Source organism: Gorilla gorilla, chromosome 18 (assembly GCF_029281585.2).
Source record: "Gorilla gorilla gorilla isolate KB3781 chromosome 18, NHGRI_mGorGor1-v2.1_pri, whole genome shotgun sequence".
In the NCBI taxonomy this organism is placed as follows: Eukaryota; Metazoa; Chordata; class Mammalia; order Primates; family Hominidae; genus Gorilla; species Gorilla gorilla.
In genome coordinates, this window is record NC_073242.2 from 75,826,220 (window position 1) to 75,846,895 (window position 20,676).

The 20,676-nt window shown below is 44.1% G+C and overlaps 1 pseudogene; it reads left to right on the plus strand.

The window, feature by feature from the left end:
* Positions 1 to 20,349, plus strand: LOC101143944 (nuclear factor erythroid 2-related factor 3-like; annotated as a pseudogene).
* The last annotated feature ends 327 nt before the right edge of the window (positions 20,350 to 20,676 follow it).

The following is a 20,676-nucleotide window of genomic DNA, read 5'->3' on the forward strand; positions in this document are numbered from 1 at the left end:
ATGTACAAGACAAAAGGCTCAGATAACAAAGAAAGTATCTTTGTCAACAACGGGGTTTGTGGGGTAAGAGTAGGGCTGTGATGTAGATAGAAGTAGATTAACTAAGCAGGGATGGTGGATTACTCTGCCTGTAATCCCAGAACTTTGGGAGGCTGAGGTGGGTGGATTGCTTGAGCTCAGGAGTTCAAGACCAGCTTGGGCAACATGGCAAAACCCCCACCTTTATAAAAAATACAAAAATCTCATGGTCCCAGCTACTTGGGGGGCTGAGGTGAGAGGATCGCTTGAGCCCCAGAGCCCAAGGCTGCAGTGAGCCATGATTGCACCACTGCACTCCAGCCTGGACGACAGAGCAAGACCCTGTCTCAAAAAAAAGAAGTAGCAGATTAACTGGAGACCTGGAGACTTTCAAACCTCAAATGAAGGAGCAGAATCCATTAAAGACAGGTTTAGGGAAGTCATTAAGGTTAGAGGCAGAAAGATGAGAACATGGTAAGAATTCTTAGGAAAGGAGACTTTTGAAATAATATTTTGTTCAAGAAGAAGTAGTGACACCAATGAAGAGAGAACACAGTAACTGAAATAAAAGCCAATCAAAATATGAACAAGGGCAGGCATAGTGGCTCATGCCTGTAATCCCAGCACTTTGGGAGGCTCAGGCGGGTGGATTGCTTGAGTCCAGGAGTTCAAGATCAGCCTGGACAACACAGCGAGACCCCTGTCTCTACAAAAATACAAAAATTAGCCGGGTGTGGTGGTGCACCTGTAGTCCTAGCTATTTAGGAGGCTGATGTGGGAGGACTGCTTAAGCTCAGGAGTTTGAGACTGCAGTAAGCCATGATCACAACACTGCAGTCAGCCTGGGCAACAGACTGAGACCCTATCTCAAAATCCAAAACAAAATATAAACAAAATACTTGAATCCACCATTTGAATCTGGGCCAGGTGCAGTGGCTGTTGCCTGTGATCTCAGCATTTTGGGAAGCCAATGTGGGAGGATCGCTTGAGCTCAGGAGTCTGAGGCTGCAGCGGGCTGTGATCATACCACTCCACTTCAGCCTGGGTGACAGAGTGAGACCCTGTCTTAAAAAAATAAAAATAAAAATAGACCCCAAAATCCCCCAAAATTTCAATCTGAAAAGAAAACCTACAACATATGTAGCGAGAACACCTGCATCAACCAGAAAGGTTACAATGAGCACTTGGCCTTCTGCACTTGGAAGTAACATTACCAACACAGCTTAAGGACAAAAAGGTCTTTATATCCACTGAAATCCTCCATTTTCTAAATAATACCTATGTTGCTTTCCTAGTCAGTTGCAATAATGCTAAGCTATTTGAAATGTGTTTTCCTGTTTCTCCTCCACCCAAAAAGCTGTCAGTACTTCCGCTCCAAAATAGGAGTCACACTGACCTAGGTTTGTATCCAGGCTCTGTCACGTATGAAGTATGTGACCTGGAGCAAATTTTCTTAGCTCTTTGAGCTTTGTTTTCCTGATTTGTAGTGATCTAACACAATCATACATGGAAAGTATTTGGTACCGTGTCCATAGCAGTGACTACTCCAGAAATGGTCACTCTTTTCTACTGTTTTTACTATTGTTTCTTGTAACCACACTCAAATGTCGGCACACCATAAAAGAATTCATAACTGCTCACATGTGTTCAAGTGATTTTTTTTTTTTTTTGAGACAGAGTCTGGCTCTGTCGCCCAGGCTGGAGTGCAGTGGCACAATCTTGGCTCACTGCAACTTCTGCCTCCCGAGTTCAGTGCCTCAGCCTCAGCCTCCCCAGTAGCTGGGATTACAGGTGCATGCTATCATGCCTGGCTAGTTTTTTTTATTTTCAGTAGAGAGAGGGTTTTGCCATGTTGGCCAGGCTGGTCTTGAACTCCTGACCTCAAGTGATCTGCCTGCCTTGGCCTCCCAAAGTACTGAGATTACAGGTGTGAGCCACCACGCCCAGCTTCAAATGATTCTTTTAACTTGTAACAAACATGAGTTCTACTTTTTTTTAGGTGTTTTATATTCTTATAATCTCAAAATCCCACTTAAAACTTTGGACCCCGGGTTTCCTGATGAAGAGCAGCGGTGATATTTATCCGTATCCCTAACGGCAAGGGCATATGTCTCCCAACTGAAATGAGGCACCTGGCAAGCTTCTGGCAGAGCCATTGCTGTTGCTGGTGACGTGAAATGACAGCAACCAGAGGCCAATAAGTGAGCGGTTTGTTTTGTTGTATTCTTATTTTACTAAAGAGATAAAATTTTCCAAGCAAAAGAAAAGTGAAGCTTAACAGGAGCCTTGGGAGTCTTGGGAGTCTCATTCCCAGATCACATCCCTGGTCAGCCACTGGTTTGTTTTTTTTTGAGACGGAGCCTCGCTCTGTCTCCCAGGCTGGAGTGCAGTGGCATGATCTCTGCTCACTGCAAGCTCCGCCTCCCGGGTTCACGCAATCTCCCACCTCAGCCTCCCGAGTAGCTGGGACTACAGGTGCCCACTACCACGCCTGGCTAATTTTGCTTTTGTATTTTTAGTAGAGACAAGAGTTTCACCGTGTTAGCCAGGATGGTCTTGATCTCCTGACCTCATGATCTGCCCACCTCGGCCTCCCAAAGTGCTGGGATTACAGGCGTGAGCCACCGCGCCCAGCCTTTTTTTTTTTTTTTTTTTTTTTTTAGTGGAGACAGTCTTGCTCTGTCACTCAAGCTGGAGGGTGCACTCTCGGCTCACTGCAATCTCTGCCTCCTGGGTTCAAGAAATTCTCCTGCCTCAGCCTCCCACATATCTGGGATTACAGGTGTGTGCCACTACCACCTGGCTAATTTTTGTATTTCTAGTAAAGACAGGGTTTTACCATGTTGGCCAGACTGGTCAGTTGAATTTCTGACTTCAAGTGATCCACTCGTCTCGGCCTCCCAAAGTTCTGGGATTACAGGTGTGGGCCTCCACTCCCGCCTCCTGGTCAGCCACTCTATAGCTGCATAGAAACAGAAAGGGCAGACTCTGGAAACAGCTCGGATACATGGGAAGCAACTTGAAATCACCATCTGCTTCATCTATTGCAAAGAAAAATCTGTCACATATGGGCAATTATCATGGAAACATGAAGCAATTTTCTATGGAGTACTTTCTAGATATGTTAGATATGAAACATCAGAAAGAATACCAAAACTCCAAAGATCACTTGGAGAGCAGATAGATTTGGGCATTAAGACATAACCCCTCCCAGGCCAAGTGCGGTGGCTCACGCCTGTAATCCCAGCACTTTGGGCGTTCAAGGCAGGTGGATCACTTGAGGTCAGGAGTTTGAGACCAGACTGGCCAACATGGTGAAACCCCGTCTCTAATGAAAATACAAAAAACTAAATGGGCGTGGTGGTGTGCACCTGTAGTCCCAGCTAATTGAGAGGCTGAGGCAGAAGAATCACTGGAATCTGGCAGGCGGAGGTTGCAGTGAGCCAAGATCGTACCATTGCACTCCAGCCTGAGCGACAGAGCAAGACCCTGTCTCAAAAAAAAACAAAAAACAAAAAAACCACAATCCCCACTGAAACAACCCCATTCAACGGTTGTTCTCAAAAATGGTCAAGTGATTTAAATAGACATTTCTATAAAAAGGACACAGAAATAGCCAAAAAGCACATGACAAGCTTCTCAGTATCACTAGTCATTAGGGAAATGTAAGTTAAAACCACAATGAAATACCACTTTACACCGATTAGAATGGCTATTACTTACAAAAATAGAAAATAACAAGTATTGGTGAGGAGGTGGAGAAACTGGGACACTGTGCATCGCTGATGGGAATGCAAAAATGATGCAACCACTATGGAAAACAGTTTGGTGATTTCTCAAAAAGTGAAACGTAGGATTACCACATGATCCAGCAGTTCCACTCCTAGGTACATAACCGAAAGAATGGAAAACTGGAACTCAAACAAATACTGGTACACCTATGGTCACAGCAGTATTAGTCACAGTAGCTCAAAGGTGGAAACAACCCAAATGTTCAACAGATGAATGGGTAAGCAAAATGTGGAATATATACACGACGGAAAATTATCCAGCCTTATTATTACTCATTCAGAAGGAATGAAATTCTGATACCTGATACAACATGGATGAAGCTTGAAACCATTATGCTAAGTGAAATAAGCCAGATACTGAAAGGCAAATGTTGTTATGATCCCACTTATATGAGGTACCTAGAATAGGCAAATTCATAGAGACTAACAGTAGAATAGAGGTTGCCAGGGGCTGGGGAAGGAGGGAATGAGGAGTTACTGTGTAAGGGGTACAGAGTTTTAGTACGGGATGATGAAAAAGTTCTAGAATTAGATAGTAGTAACTGATACACAGCATTGTGAATGCCCTTAATGTCACTGAAATGGACAGTTAAAAATGATCAAAGCCAGATACGGTGCTTCATGCTTTTAATTGCAGCACTTTGGGAGGCCGAGGCGGGCAGATGGCTTGAGCCCAGGAGTTCGAGACCAGCCTGGACAATATGGAAAAGCCCTGTCTGTATAAAAAACACAAAAATTAGCCAGGTGGGGTGGCAAGTGCCTGTTGTCCCAGCTACTTGGGAGGCTGAGGAAGGAGAATTGCCTGAGCCCAGGAAGTTGAGGCTGCAGTGAGCTGTGATCATGCCACTGCACTCCAGCCTGGGTGACGGAGCAAAATTAGCTCCTGTAATGTGCCCACCACCAAGCCCAGCTAATTTTTTGTATTTTTAGTAGAGACAGCGTTTCCCCATGTTGGCCAAGTCTCCAGCTCCTGACCTCAAGTGATCCTCCCACCTTGGCTTCCCAAAGTGCTGGGATTACAGGTGGCATGAGCCACCGTGCCTGGCCAGAAGTGACTTTTTTAATTGACAAAAAAGAAAGAGGCCAGGTGCGGTGGCTTACGCCTGTAATCCCTGTCTTGGAAAAAAACAAAAAAGGAAAAGAAAAAATGGTAAATGTTGTTATATAGATTTTACCACAACTAAAAAAAATGTAACTCCACCTCAACCCACATTCTAAAGTTCTTGGGCCATATATAATGCATATATAATGCATAAAAATGTTTGATAAGTACATCTGGGAAACAGCTCAGCCTAGGAATGTGATACCATAATAGATAATAAATAATAAAAGGATCTGAAGCAGATTTCTCTTCCTGTTAAGGTCAGAAGTGACTTTTTTTTTTTTTTTTTGGAGACAGAGTCTTATTCTGTCACCCAGGCTGGAATGCAGTGGCCTGATCTCGGCTCACAGCAACTTCCACCTCCTGGGTTCAAGCGATTCTCATGCCTCAGCCTCCTGAGTAGCTGGGATTACAGGCGCCCACCACCATACCCAGCTAATTTTTTGTGTTTTTAGTAGAGACAGGGTTTCCCTGTGTTGGCCAAGTTTCCAGCTCCTGACCTCAAGTGATCCACCCACCTCGGCCTCCCAAAGTGCTGGGATTACAGGCGGCGTGAGCCACCGTGCCTGGCCAGAAGTGCCTTTTTTAATTGACAAGAAAGAGGCCAGGTGCAGTGGCTCACGCCTGTAATCCCAACACTTTGGGAGGCTGAGGTGGGTGGATCACTTGAGGCCAGGAGTTTGAGACCAGCCTGGCCAACATGGTGAAACCCCATCTCTACTAAAAATACAAAAATTAGCTGGGTATGTTTGCGCACACCTGTAATCCCAGCTACTCAGGAGACTGAGGCATGAGAATCACTTGAATCCAGGAGGTGGAGATTGCAGTGAGCCGAGATCGGGCCACTGAACTCCAGCCCGGGTGATGAAGCAAGACTGTTAAAAAAAAAAAAAAAGAAAAGAAAAGAAAAGAAAGAGAAGAAGGAAAGGGAAAAGGAAGGAAAGGAAAGGCAAAGCAAAGCCAGAGCTTTCTGAGAGCTATGTTGTTAATAAATACACAGTGAATGAAGATTAGTACGGAGATCAAAGTGAAGGCATGGGCTTTACCATGCAGCAGGAAAATTAGTTAGAATCTCAAGAGTTTTTTTATTAACAGCAACTGGTTAAAATCAATATGTACCCTATTTGCACATTTTAAAACCTTACAGTAAATGTAAATATGAGCTAAATAATAAAGGTGGGGTACTCCTACATTCAGCCAAGATAAAGCAGGACTAGATTTACCCTCCTAAGGTAACAACCAAGGATCTGGACAGGATATAGGAAAGATCACTGCTCAAGACACTGGACATGGGTGATGCGGACAGTGAGGCATGAGAAGTGACAAGAAAATGAGGTGAACCCTCTGATGGCCCCAGCATCCAGATAACTAGAGAAAAAGTAGATGTTAAGCAGAGACATGGAACACATTTTTACTTTTAAATTTTTTATTTATTTTTATTTTTTTGAGACACAGTCTCACTCTGTCACCCAGTCTGGAGTGTGGTGGTGCAATCTCGGCTCACTGCAACCTCCACCTCCCAGGTTCAAGTAATTTTCCTGCCTCAGTCTCCCGAGTGGCTGGGACTACAGGCCTGCACCGCTAAAGGTAGTGGCTGCTGTAATCACGCAGGCTGCAGCAGGGGCTACACACTCCATGGAGCCTGAGGGAGCCCCACCCCTGCTAAGTTGGAGCCAGGAGCTCCCCGGGTGCAACTGCAGCCGGCCAAACCCCAGCTGCAGACCCAGACATCCTGACCTACGGAGCAGGCCAGGAGCCCTGCCCTCCCAAACTACAGCTGTGGATCCGAGCCTACCTGTGCTCTTGTGGGGGCGGGGTGTGGGGGGAGCGCAGGAACAGGCAAGATCTACCCTCCCAGGTGCAGCGGACCTGTGGCTGCAGACCTGGGCCTCCCACTCTACAGAGCAGGCAGGAGCCGGGGGACAAGCGTGAGCCTTCCGAGTTGGTGGGATGGGAGCTCCAGGATGCAGCTGCGGCTGCCCTCCCAGGTGCAGGACTGGACATCTCTGCAGCCTGCACCCTCCAAGGCCCCAGGAAGGACCCTCCGCCCATCTCTGCAGACTCAGAGGTGTCTGCTCCCACTGCCTGGCCTCTCTTGGCTCCTGGCGCCTGCTCTCATCTCTGAGCGGGGCTGGGGCCCAGCCCCAGGGTCATGAATGGCAGCAGGAGACAGACAGAGTCCTGGGCAGAAGAGGCAGGTCCCCAGGAAGTCCCCATCTTCAGACCAGGGAGGGCCAGAAGGCTGCGGACTGGGCAGCCAGTCCAATGGACTGGAGTGGGGACTTGTGCTGCCTTTTCCTGCTGGCCTATGGCAGCCCATGACACCCATGGACCAATGGGCACACACTTCCTCCCCTCTGAGGTCCAAAAAAGCCCTGGGCTAAGCCACAGCAGGGCAGCAGACAGCCAGAGGATGAAGCGGGCAGAGAGACAACAGGATGACCAGCTGCAGAGAGGAGTACCCTGTCTGCTGAGAGCTGGAGAGGATGGGACAACCACCTGCAGAGAGGAGCTACCCTCTCTGCTGAGAGCTGCAGCAACTACCTGACCGCACAGAAGAGGCACCCTTTCCAGGGCCTCCTCTCCACTTAGAACTGCAGATATCTGGGACAACCAGTTGCACAGAGGAGCTACCCTCTCCAGGGCCTCCTCTCTGCTGAGAACTGAACACTTGGTGGATGACCTGCCTATAGAGAGGAGCTACCCCCTGCAGGTCTCCTCTGAGCTATTGTAACACTTAATAAAGCTCATTTTCATTTGCTGAGTTGTTGTAATACTTGATAAAGCTCATCTTCATGTTCACCCTTCACTTTGCTGAACACTGGACAAGAACTCAGACAACTGGTCACCCTTCACTTGTCTGCTCTTCCTGGACACAGGACAAGAACTCAGGCAAAGGTGCCATGGCCTGCAGACATTTCTGGGAAGAAAATTGACATCCCAAAGATCCCGGCCATGCTTTAGTAGATGTTGACCAGGCTGTTCTCAAACTCCTGCCCTCAGGTGATCTGCCTACCTCTGCCTCCCAAAGCGCTGGATTACAGGTGTGAGCCGCCCACTGGGCCCGCCTGGAAAACATTTGTTGAAGTCCGAAGTTGAAATTCTAGAGATGAAACCTAAAACATTTTAGATGAAAAATACACTGGATGGGACTAAAGGCAGGTTAAACACTACAAAGGACAAAGATTAATGAAGATTAAGACACAGTCATAACAATAGAAACTATCCAAAAAAAAAGAGGAAAAAAAGAGCAGTAAGCTGTAGGACTTTAAGTGGCCTAATATATGTGTAATTGGAATGTCCAAAGGAGAGGGGAGAAAATAATGGCCACATCATTTCCAAATTTGATGAAAACTATAAACCCAGCCAGGTGCGTTGGCTCACATCTGTAATCCTAGCACTCTGGGAGGCTGAGGCTGGAGGATCACTTGAGCCCAGGAGTTCAAGACAAGCCTGAGCAACATAGTGAAACCTCATCTCTACAAAAAATTTAAAAAATTAGCTAGGCCTGGTGGCATGAACTTGTAGTCCCAGCTTCTTGGGAGCCTGAAGCAGGAGAATCGCTTGAGCCCAGGAGGCAGCATGCAGTGAGCCAAGATCGCACCACAGCACTCCAGTCTGGACAACAGAGCCAGACCCTACAAAAACAAAGAAAATAAAATTAAAGAAGAAAGAAAGGAGAGAGAGACAGAGAGACAGAGAGAGAGCACAACTATAAATCCACAGATAAAAAGAAGAAGCTCAATGAACCTCAAGCACAAGAAACATCACTCTGCCATCAGGCCTCAGTTAAATGTCATCTTCCCAGAGAGACCTTCCCTTACCAGAAAACCCTAAGAATCATTATATCATTAACTTGTTTTTAAAGTGGTTTCCTTTTTTATTGCGTATCCTTACCCCCACCCTAAAGTAAGCTCCACAAGGACAGGGACCTTGTCTGCATCCTCACCACTGAGTTCCCAGGGCCTAGCAGAACACCTGACATTTAGCAGGTGCTCAATACGTACTTCATGAATGAAGAGTAAATGACCTCTTCCATTCGTAAGCTTTAGGAATCAATTCCTATTTCAAAATCCCTCTCAAATGATCAAAAACCATTCTTTTTGCAGTCCCAACCTTTCCTTCTGCTCCCAGACTAATATAATGTTATCATTCAACAATATTGGCCAGCCGCAGTGGCTCAAGCCTGTAATCCCAGCACTTTGGGAGGCCAAGATGGGTGGATCATCTGAGGTCAAGGGGTTTGAGACTACCCTGACCAACATGGTGAAAACCTGTCTCTACTAAAAATACAAAAATTAACCGGGTGTGGAGGTGCACACCTATAGTCCCAGCTACTCTGGAGGCTGAGGCAGAAGAATCACTTGAACCCAGGAGGCAAAGGTTGCAGTGAGCTGAGATTGTGCTACTGCACTCCAGCCTGGGCAACAGAGTGAGTGTCCGTCTCAAAAAAAAAACAAAAAACACAAAAACAAAACCCCAAAAAAGGCCAATATGGTGTTTATTAGCACTAATTCTATCTATCATCTATCTATCATCTATCTATCTATCTGAGTCAGGGCCACTTTTTAAAAATTTGACATAATTGTACATATTTAAGAGATACGTAGTGATATTCTGATAATACGGTGTAGAGTGATCAAATCAGGGTAACTGGCATATCCATCATTTCAACCAGTTATCGTTTCTTCGTGTTGGGGACATTCAATATCCTCTTTCTAACTATTTGAAACTATATATTAGCCTGGGCAATATTATGAGACTCTGTCTCTACAAACTACTTTTAAAAAATTTAGCCAGTCATGGTGGCACCCACCTGTAGTCCCAGCTACTCGGGAGGCTAAGGTGGGAGGACTGCCTGAGCCCAAGAGTTTTAGGCTGCAGTGAGCCAGGATCGCTCCACTGCACTCCAGCCCGGCCAATACAGTAAGACCCTGTCTCAAAAAAAAAAAAAGAAAGAAACTATGTATTATTAACTACAGTCATCCTACGGTGCTATGGAACACTAGAATTTATTCCTTCTCTCTAGCGGCAATTTGTAGCGCTAATTCTTTTTGACTAATAGTAAAGTCACTTCATTTCCTGAGGAATGACCTATTAAAAAAACTATCCTTCCTCTCCAGACTGACTCCAGGTAAGGTTCCAGCAACCCCACTGCCTGGCGTGCCATCCAGCTCTACCAATCGTGTATTCCTAGCACTCCAATAGACCATCATTTTCATCGATACAGCAGTTTACTAAACAACTGCTCTGGTAAACACTTTATGCTTTATATACATTGTCTAATCTATGAGGAGTTTACAGAGGGGCAAACTGAGATCTAGGAAGGTGAAGTGACATACCGAGTCACATCATTAGTAAGTGGCAAAGCCAGAATATAAATCCAAGTCAGTCTGTTTGACTCCAAAATGTTGTTGTTTATGCCACACTAAGATGAAATTTAAAGTGTTATGAAATTGTAGCTAAGAATCAAACAGCATACATCTCTCTAGGAGGGTCATAAACTTTTAATCATCTTTTCTGTCTGATAAAATGAAAAAAAACAAATTCTTAATATGTATGTTTGACAACTCAGTCACAGAGCCTCTGCTATTGCCTGAAATAAGAATCAACAACAAATCATTGCCTCAGCCAAAATATTTTCTCTTAAAGCTAGAAACATTTTAAAATCTGAAGTCTTGGAACACAGAAATTATTTTACAGAAATTCATGTATCAAAGACATGTAATTGAATCAAGAAAAATAAAGTCTCTATATTCTAGGGATTGGCTGAAGCAAAACATATTTCATTGACTTTAAGATGCGCTTTTTAAAATGTTGTTGTTGTTGTTGTTGTTTTTGAGACGGAGTCTTGCTCTGTCACCCAGGCTGGAGTGCAGTGGTGTGATCTTGGCTTACTGCAAGCTCCATCTCCCGGGTTCATGCCATTCTCCTGCCTCAGCCTCCCAAGCAGCTGGGACTACAGGTGCCTGCCACCACCCCTGGCTAATTTTTTGTATTTTTAGTAGAGATGGGGTTTCACCGTGTTAGCCAGGATGGTCTCGATCTCCTGACCTCGTGATCCGCCTGCCTTGGCCTCCCAAAGTGCTAGGATTACAAGCATGAGCCACCACGCCTGACCCTTTTTTTATTTTTTATCTTAGGTAAAGACAGGGTTTCACCATGTTGCCCAGGCTGGTCTTGAACTCCTGAGCTCAGGAGATCCACCCACCTCAGGCTCCTAAAGGGCTGGGATTACAGGCGTGAACCACCATGTCTGGCCAAGATGCACTTTCTTCCCCCACTTTTTAACATCTCTGAAATTCACATGCATCATACAATCAATGGTATCTGACACCATCAGCCAGGTAGCAGTTGTGGTATGGTTATCATTGTCTGCACATGAGTGAACTTGGCCACAGCTGTTCATCATCATTAATTCTATGTCTAAATAAGTCTAAAATAAATTTTTTTTTTTTTTTTTTTTTTTTTTTTTTTAGAGACAGAGTCTTTCTCTGTCACCCAGGCTGGAGTGCAGTGGTGTGATCACAGCTCACTGCAATGTCAAACTTGTGGGCTGAATCCTCCTGCCTCAGTTTCTTAAGTAGCTGGGTCTATAGGCGTGCATCTTGTCTGGTTAATAATTTTTTTTTTTTTTTTTTTTTGTAGAGAGGCTGTCTCCCTATGTGGCCCAGGCTGGTTTCAAACTTCTTGTCACAAGCAATCCTCCTACCTTGGCCTCCCAAGGTGCTGGGATTACAGGCATGAGCCCCCATGCCCAGCCTAAAATAATTTTTAAGTACAAAATTAAAATGTTAAAGGTTAATTGGCTTCCTTATATGTGTTACATGACACAAAAGTGTATTTGACAGCTGACGGTGTCTTAGATCGAATGAGGTTCAATATTTTGTTCAGAAAGACTTTTTTTTTTTTTTTTGAAACAGAGTCTCGCTGTGTTGCTCAGGCTGCAGTGCAGTGGCATGATCTCGGCTCACTGCAACCTCCGCCTCCTGGGTTCAAGCAATTCTCCTGCCTCAGCCTCCTGGGTAACTAGGATTACAGGCGCCCACCACCACACCCAGCTAATTTTTTTGTATTTTTAGTAGAGACGGAGTTTCACTGTGTTGGCCAGGCTGGTCTCAAACTCCTGACCTCATGATCCACCCACCTAAGCCTCCCAAAGTGCTGGAATTACAAGCGTGAGCCACCGTGCCCAGCCGCAATAAATTTCTTAATGGTTATCTCCTACTGGTCCTCTTTCCTTGGTTGAACCCTGACTGACAATGCTTTACCCTCAACAGATAAAAGCAAAAAGGAAACCCTATAGTAAGATTAGGGCATAAAACATTACAATATTTCAAATGGCCATTTTGGGGGGCATCCTGGAGGTTTTTGCACTCCAGAAAATGCTCCACAGTAAGATTCAGATGAGTGAAGGTTTCAACTTTATTTTGCCAGGTTGGGGAAGGACTGGAGAGAAAGGGGTAGTAGAAAAGAACTTATATGATGCCATAGTAAATAATAAAATAGAAGTTGAGGTTCTAGAATTGAGTTCCTTAAAATTACCAGTTGGAGATAAATATAATAGAGAATAGAAAAACAATAGAGAGAATCAATGAAACCACAAATTGGTTCTTTGAAATGATCAACAAAATTAACAAACATTTAGCTAGACTAAGGAAAAAGAAGAGGCAAATGACTAAAGTCAGAAGTGAAAGTGAGGACATTACTACTGACCATACAGAAACACAAAGGATTATAAGAAAAGACTATGCACAATTGTATGCCAACAAATTAAATAACCTAGATGAAACAGACAAATTCCTAGAAACACATAAACTACCTAAATGACTCAAGAAGAAATAGAAAATCTCAACAGACACATAAGGAGAGATTGACTCAGTAATCAAAAACCTTTCAACAAAGGAAAGTCCAGAACCAGATGGCTTCACTGATGAATTCTATAAAACATTTAAAGAATTTTTCTTTTTTTTTGAGACGGAGTCTCGCTCTGTTGCCCACGCTGGAGTGCAGTGGCATGATCTTGGCTCACTGCAACCTCTGCCTCCTGGGTTCAAGCGATTTTCCTGCCCCAGCCTCCCAAGTAGCTGGGATTACAAGTGAGCACCACCATGCCTGACTAATTTTTGTATTTTTAGTAGAGATGGGGTTTTGCCATGTTGGCCAGGCTGGTCTCAAACTCCTAACCTCAGGTGATCCCCCTCCCTCAGCTTCCCAAAGTGCTGGGAATACAGGCGTGAGCCACTGCACCCGGCCTAAGGAATTTTAATATCAAATACTTCTACAAAACAGAACAGGAGGCAACACATACTAACTCATTCTATGAGGCCAGCATTACCCTGATATAGACAGACAAAGACATCAAAAGAAAAGAAAATTAAGCTGGGCACAGTGGCTCATGCCTATAATCCCAACACTCTGGGAGGCCAAGGCAGTAGGATCACTTGAGCTCAGGAGTTTGAGACCAGCCTGGGAAACATAGTGAGACCTCATCTCTACAAAAAATTTTTTAAAATTCGCTGGGTGTGGTGGTGTGTGCCTGTAATCCCAGCTACTCAGGAAGCCTGAGGCCAGAGAATTGCTTGAGCCCAGGAAATCGAGGCTGCAGTGAGCTGTGATCATGCCACTGCATGCCAATCTGGGTGAGAGAGCAAGACCTTGTCTCAAAAAAAAAAAAAAAGAAAAGAAAAAGAAAATTACAATAAACATTAGCAAGATGGCAGAAAAGGAGAATGCTGACTTCATCTCCTCTCACAGACACACCAAATAAACATCTACGCACAAATTAAATCCCTCTGAGAGAATGCCAAAAACTAGTTGAAAGACTCTAACACACTGAGCAACTGAGAAAATATTCACATCAAAACAGGTACTAAAAGCTGAGACACCTTTATGCACAAACCCCACCACAGGGACAGCACTTTACAAACAGGAAGCATCCCGCAACTCCCAGCTTCTCCCTCAGGAATGAAGGGTTTGTTTGTGAGCTCATCTAGCTTGTAGAGTTAAAGGGCACTTCCAGTGGCTGTAGCCCACCCAGGATCAGTCCAGAGAGAATAAGCTAAGAGGCCCAGCTCCAAGTATCTCTCTGAAAGAGGTCTGTCTGCATACTTTTCCAGCTGCTGCCTGAGGGTCGGGCTTCTGGCTAGCCTGTATCTGGGAGCAAACAGAGCAGATAAACAATAAACCTCTGAAAGGCTCTAGGGAAGAATGGGCACTTCCTGTACCTTCTCCACCAGCTCAACTGAGTGATAAATCCAGGTCTGCAGATTTCCTGGAAAAAGTATATGTATGCATCAAGTGCCTCAATTTTAACAGTTCCCATATGAGGAACTGATTCCTAAATCACCTAGCTCTGGGAGTTGACAGGGCTCTGTATTCTGGAGTCTCCCCAGAACACAGAAGACAAAAAAAGCTGGTTGCTAAATGGGTGCACATCCAGTGGATTCCTTTGAAATTCAGAATGTGCAGACTGCATAAAAGTGCAGGCATTTGCCACAGATCCTCTTCCAGGCTTAGGACAGAGTAAGTGGGAGATAAACTCTAGCTCCCAGCTTCTCCCTGAGGTAGAAGGAATTGGAACATAAATCTAGCACTCCGACTTTTCAAGCTGCATCTCAAGGGACTGGCTTCTATCTCACATATCTTGGGGCACTGACAGAACTTGGCACACCCTAGTATCCAAAGGGCCATGAAGAACAAAGCAATTTGGACAAGCAAAAAGATATGAGAGGCATCTAGAATTAGAATATCCGGTAGGGCTGGTTGGTGAGGTCCATCTCCCAGATGAGGCCAGTGTGACAAGACTAGAAGAGGTGGCTGTCTTACCTACTGTGCAAAAACCAACACAGAAAGTCAAGAAAAGTGAAGAAACAGGGAAATATGTTACAAATAGAACAAGATAAATCTCCAGAAACAGAACCTAGGGAAATAAAGATATGTGATTTACCTGATAGGGAATGTGAAAAAGGTCATAAAGACATTCACCAAGATTAAGAGAGCAATTCTTGAACTGAAAATTTCAACAGAGATAGGAAATATTTAAAATTATCAAGCAGAAATCGCAGAGCTGAAGAATAACTGAACTGAAAAATTCAATAGCGTTCAACAGCAGACTAGATCAAGAAGACAGGATCAGTGAACTAGAAAAGAGGTCAATCACAATCATGCAATCTGAGAAGTAAAAATAGAATAAAAGAGTAAAGATAACTTAAAAGACTTATTGGAAACCATTAAGGAGAACAATTTATGCATTACTGGAGTACTAGGAGGAGAGAGAGAGAAAGAGATGGCTGAAAACTTCCCAAGACTGGGGAAGAAAAGAGAAATCTGGATCCAGGAAGCCCAAAGGATGCCAAATAAGAAGAATCCAAAGAGATCTACACAGAGACATATTATAATCAAACTAACAAAAGGTAAAGACAAAGAATTTTGAAGCAGCAAGAGAAAGGCAGCTTGGTACATACAAGGAAATCCACATTAGACTAACAGTTTTCAGCAGAAACCTTGCAGGACAGAAGGGAGTGGAACAGTACATTCAAAGTACTCAAGGAAGAAAACTGCCAACCAAAAATATTATGCCCATCAAAACTATCCTTAAAAAACAAGGGGCTGGGCCAGGTGGGGTGGCTCATGCCTGTAATCCCAGCACTTTGGGAGGCTGAGGCAGGTGGGTCACCTGAGGTCAGGAGTTCAAGACCAGCCTAGCCAACATGGTGAAACCCCATCTCTATTAAAAATACAAAAATTAGCTGAGCTTGGTGGCAGGTGCCTGTAATCCCAGCTACTTGGGAGGCTGAGGCAGGAGAATCACTTGAACTTGGGAGGCGGAGGTTGCAGTGACCCGAGATCACACCATTACACTCCAGCAAGAGTGAGACTCCAAAAAAAAAAAAAAAAACAGGGGCTATACTTATTCAGACAAACAAAAACTGAAGGAGTTTATCACCACTAGACCTGTCTGACAAGAAATGATATGGGGAGTCCTTCAAGCTGAAAGAATGCTGCACAACAACAGGAAAGCAAAACAAAGCATAAAACTCATTGGTAGATGTAAATATACAGGCCAAAAATCTTTTATTATTCCAACAGTGAGTAAATAGACTGCAATCTTACTATGAAAGTTTAGGCCAGGCACGGTGGCTCACACCTATAATCCCAGCACTTTGGGAGGCTGAGGTGAGTGGATCACTTGAGGTCAGGAGTTCGAGACCAGCCTGGCCGACATGGCAAAACCCCATCTCTACTAAAAAAAAATACAAAAATTAGCTGAGTGTGGTAGTGCACACCTGTAATCCCCCAGCTACTTGGGAAGCTGAGGCAGGAGAATCACTTGAATGTAGGAGGTGGAGGTTGCAGTGAGCCAAGATCAGGCCACTAGCCTGGGTGACAGAGCAAGACCCTGTCTCTTAAAAAGCAAAAAAAAAAAAAAAAAAAAAAAAAATCGTTTGAAGTATTAGGCCAGGCTCGGTGGCTCACACCTGTAATCCCAGCACTTTGGGAAGCTGAGGTGGGTGGATCAGCTTAAGTCAACACAGCAAAACCCCATCTTTACTAAAATTACAAAAAAATTAGCCACGCGTGGTGGCGGGCACTTCTAGTCCCAGCTACTTGGGAGGCTGAGGCAGGAGAATCTCCTGAACTGGGAGGCGGAGGTTGCAGTGAGCCAAAATTGCGACATTGCACTCCAGCCTGGGCAACAAGTAAAACTCCATCCCAGAAAAAAAAAAAAAAGGTTAAAGTATTAAAAACAACTAATACTAAAATATGTTAATGGATACATAATATAAATAGTAGACAATTGTGACATCAATAGCATAATGTGGGAAGAGAAGAGAGAACAGCATTCTCGCATGCGAGGGAAGTTATCAGCTTAAAGTAGACTGTGAGAACTATATTCTGTGTAAGCCCCTTGATAACCACAAAGAAAAAGGGAATCAAAACCTAGCAATGCAAAAAAAAAAAAAAAAAAAAAAGAAACAAAATGACAGCAAGAAAAAAAAAAGGAAATAAAATAACCACAAGACAAATAAAACAACAAAATGGCAAGAATAAATCCTTCCTTATCAAAAATTACTTTAAATTTGAATGGAATAAATGCATTAAAATCATGCTGAAGAGGTATCTGCACTCCCATGTTTATTGCAACATTATTTGCAATAGCTAGATATGAATTCAGCCTAAATATTCATCAACAGATGAATGGATAAAGAAAATATGGTATACACAACAATAGAATATTATTCAGCCTTTAAAAAGAAGAAAATCCTGTCATTTGTGATACTGTGGATGAACCTGGAGGACATCATGCTAAGTAAAATAAGGCAGGCACAGAAAGACAAATGCCACATGATCTTACTTATATGTGGAATCTAAAAAATGTCAAACTCATAGTACTAGAGTAGAAAGGTGGTTACCAGAGGCTGGGGGTTAGAAGAAGGAGAGAACAAGGAATCAGAGTGTCAAATAAATGATCTAAGAGTACAAAATTTCCATTAGGATGAAATAAATATATAAGATCTAACACACAGTAGGGTAACTATAGTCAATGATAATGAATTATGTATTTCAAAATAGCTAAGAATAAATTTTAAAGGTCTTACAACAAAAAAATGAGGTGATAGGTATGTTAATTAGCTTAATTATTCCACATTATATAATACATCAAACCATTACATTGTGCCCCATTCATGTATACAATTATAATTTGTCAAATAAAAATATTTTTTAAAACAAAAAAATGTAAATGGAATAAACTCCACAAAAGAAAGATGTAGAGTACCTGAACAGATTTAAAATTTATATGTTGTCTACAAGAAACTCATTTAGATTCAAGGACACACAAAGGCTGAAAGAGATGAAAAAAGATACTGCATGCAAATGTTAACGCAAAAAAGGCAGAAGTGGCTATAACTCATATCCAACAAGGCAGACTTTAAGTCAAAAACTGTCACTAGACACAAAGAAGGTCATTTAACAAAAAATGGGTCAACAAGATATAACAATTAGAAATATATATACACCAAACATAAAAGCACCTAACAAAGCAAATATTGACAGATCTAAAAGTACAAATTGACAGCAATAGTAGTAGGAGACTTCAACACTCCACTTTCAGTAACAGACAGAACGTCCAGACAGGAAATCAGTAAGGAGTGAACTTGAACACTATAACAAATGGACTTAACAGACATAAATAGAACTTTTCACTCAACAGAATACACATTCTGCTTTTCTTCCTCCTCCTCCTCCTCCCCCTCCCCCTCCTCCTCCCCCTCCTCCTCCCCCTCCTCCTCCCCCTCCTCCTCATCTTCCTCCTCATTCTTATTCTTATTCTTCTTTTTTAAGATACAGGATTTCAATCTGCCACTCAGGCTAGACTGCAGTGGTGTGATCAGAGCTCAGTGTAATCTTGAACTGGCCTCAAGCGATCCTGTCCCTTCAGCCTCACAGTGCTGGGACTACAGGTGTGAGCCACCAAGCCTGGCCTACACATTCTTAAGCACACACAAAACATTCTCCCAGATATACTGATCACGTTAGGCCACAACAGAAGCCTTAACAAATTTAAGGTCAAAATCATATCAAGTATGTTTTCCAACTACATGGAGTCAAATTAGAAATCCGTAACAGCACACACACAAAACAGGAACATTCACAAATAGTGAAAACTAAATAACATACTCTTAAACAGCCACTGGACTAAAAAGGAAATAAGAAAATGGACCTCACCCTCTGCCTGCCACCGCCCACCCAGCTCCGCCCACCCTGCCAGCTCCGCCCACCCAGCTCCGCCCACCCTGCCAGCTCCGCCCACCCAGCCAGCTCCGCCCACCCTGCCAACTCCGCCCACCCTGCTACCGCGATGAGCTGCTACTCCCGAAAGGCTCGGCCAGCTGCGCCTCCGCGCTCAGACTCTTCCCCGCCTCGGGAGGGTGAGCGGGCCAGTTGCACACCAAGGGCCAGCCGCTTTGGGAGGTGCGCGCGCTCGGGGTCCCCTGCATCCCCCGCACCCAAGTGGATTCGTGGCTGGTGCACAGCGTGGCAGCTGGGGGTGCAGACGTGGCTCACGGGCTGCTCGGCGCCACCGCCACGTTGGCCAGAGGTGTCGGCGCCAGCCAGGCTGCGCAGTGGGGGCGGCGGGGATCCCCAAGCAGCTCGGAGTAGCCCCTGGGCCGGCGGGGAAGAACGAGGAAAATGAGGCACTAAGAAAAGAGCATGAAGCTGGGGCTCCCAGTTCCCAGCACGAGGAAAGTGTGTCAACCCAGAAGAACTCATTACAAAGCAGAACAATGAAGATGAAAACAAACAGCAGATAAACCTGACTGGGAGGCAGAAAAGACCACTGAACCTAGAAATGAGACATCTGAATGGGACAGATACTTCTTTCTCTCTGGAAGATTGTTGTTTTCATCATAGCCTGAAAATTCACTGGAGGGATCTCATCGGGAGATATTCCTCCTCTTCCAGGCAGTATCAATGATGGCATGAATTTCTTCAGCACATTATAATGGAGACTTTAGCCAGGCTGTAAGTCACGATGTCAATATTCATGAGGCCATGTTGCTGTGTCCCAACAATACATTTCGAGGAGATCCAGTAGGAAGCACTTCACAGGCACAAGAACCATTCCTACAGTTACATTCTCATACCACCAATCCTGGGCAAACCCTTCCTCGAACTAATTTGAGAGGATCTCTTCCACATGTTGACAATCAGATGACGAATCTAAAAAGCCAAGACCTACTATATGACCTTCCCATAAATATATTTGATAAACTTAATGTCATTAGCCACAGACAATGACTTTGATCCAATGGATGTTTCTCGGCTTTCTGACGAACCAGATTCTGATTCTGGCCTTTCTTTAGACTCGTCACAATAGCACCTCTATCACCAGGTCTAATTCTTCTCACTCTGTGAAGGTGCTATAGGGTTTTAGTATAGTCTCGTTCCCATCATGACTTAGAAGGTGCTGTAGGAGGCTGCTACCCAGAACCCGGTATGTTTTATCACATGGATCATAGTAGTGATTATGGTTTCCATGGGGATCTTGCATTTCAAGACATATTTTATAACCACACTTATCACTTACAGCCAAGTGCACCAGAATCTACTTCGGAATCTTTTTCAGGCCTGCAAAGTCACAGAAAATAAGGAGTAGGTACCTCAGTGACTGATAGAAACTTGAGCTGTGATGAATGGCATGCTAAAGCTTTGCATATCCCTTTTTCTGTAGATGAAATTGTCCACATGCCTGTTTTTTGTTTTTTTGAGACCAAGTCTTGCTCTCTTGCCCAGGCTGGAGTGCAGTGGTGTGATGTCATCTCAATGCAACCTTTACCTCCTGGGTTCAAGCAATTCTTCTGCCTCAGCCTCCCAAGTAGCTGAGATTCCAGGCACCCGCCACCACGCCTGGCTAATTTTTGTATTTTTAGTAGAGACGGGTTTTCACCATGTTGGCCAGGCTGGTCTCGAACTCCTGACCTCAGGTGATCTGCTCAGCTCGGCCTCCCAAAGTGCTGGGATTATAGGCATGAGCCACTGTGCCCAGCCCACCTGTGGATTTTTTCAGTAGCACATTAAATAGGTACTATCTGACAGACCTACAAGTCTTGCTCGTCTGTGATATCAGATGAAGAGGGAAAAGTAAAGTTACTGCTCAGAACTGTTACAAATGCAAATTAGACATAATTTTGAATCTAGAGGATGATGTATGTAAATTGCAAAGAAGGAAACTCTTGAGAGTGAGTCCAATGTAATAAA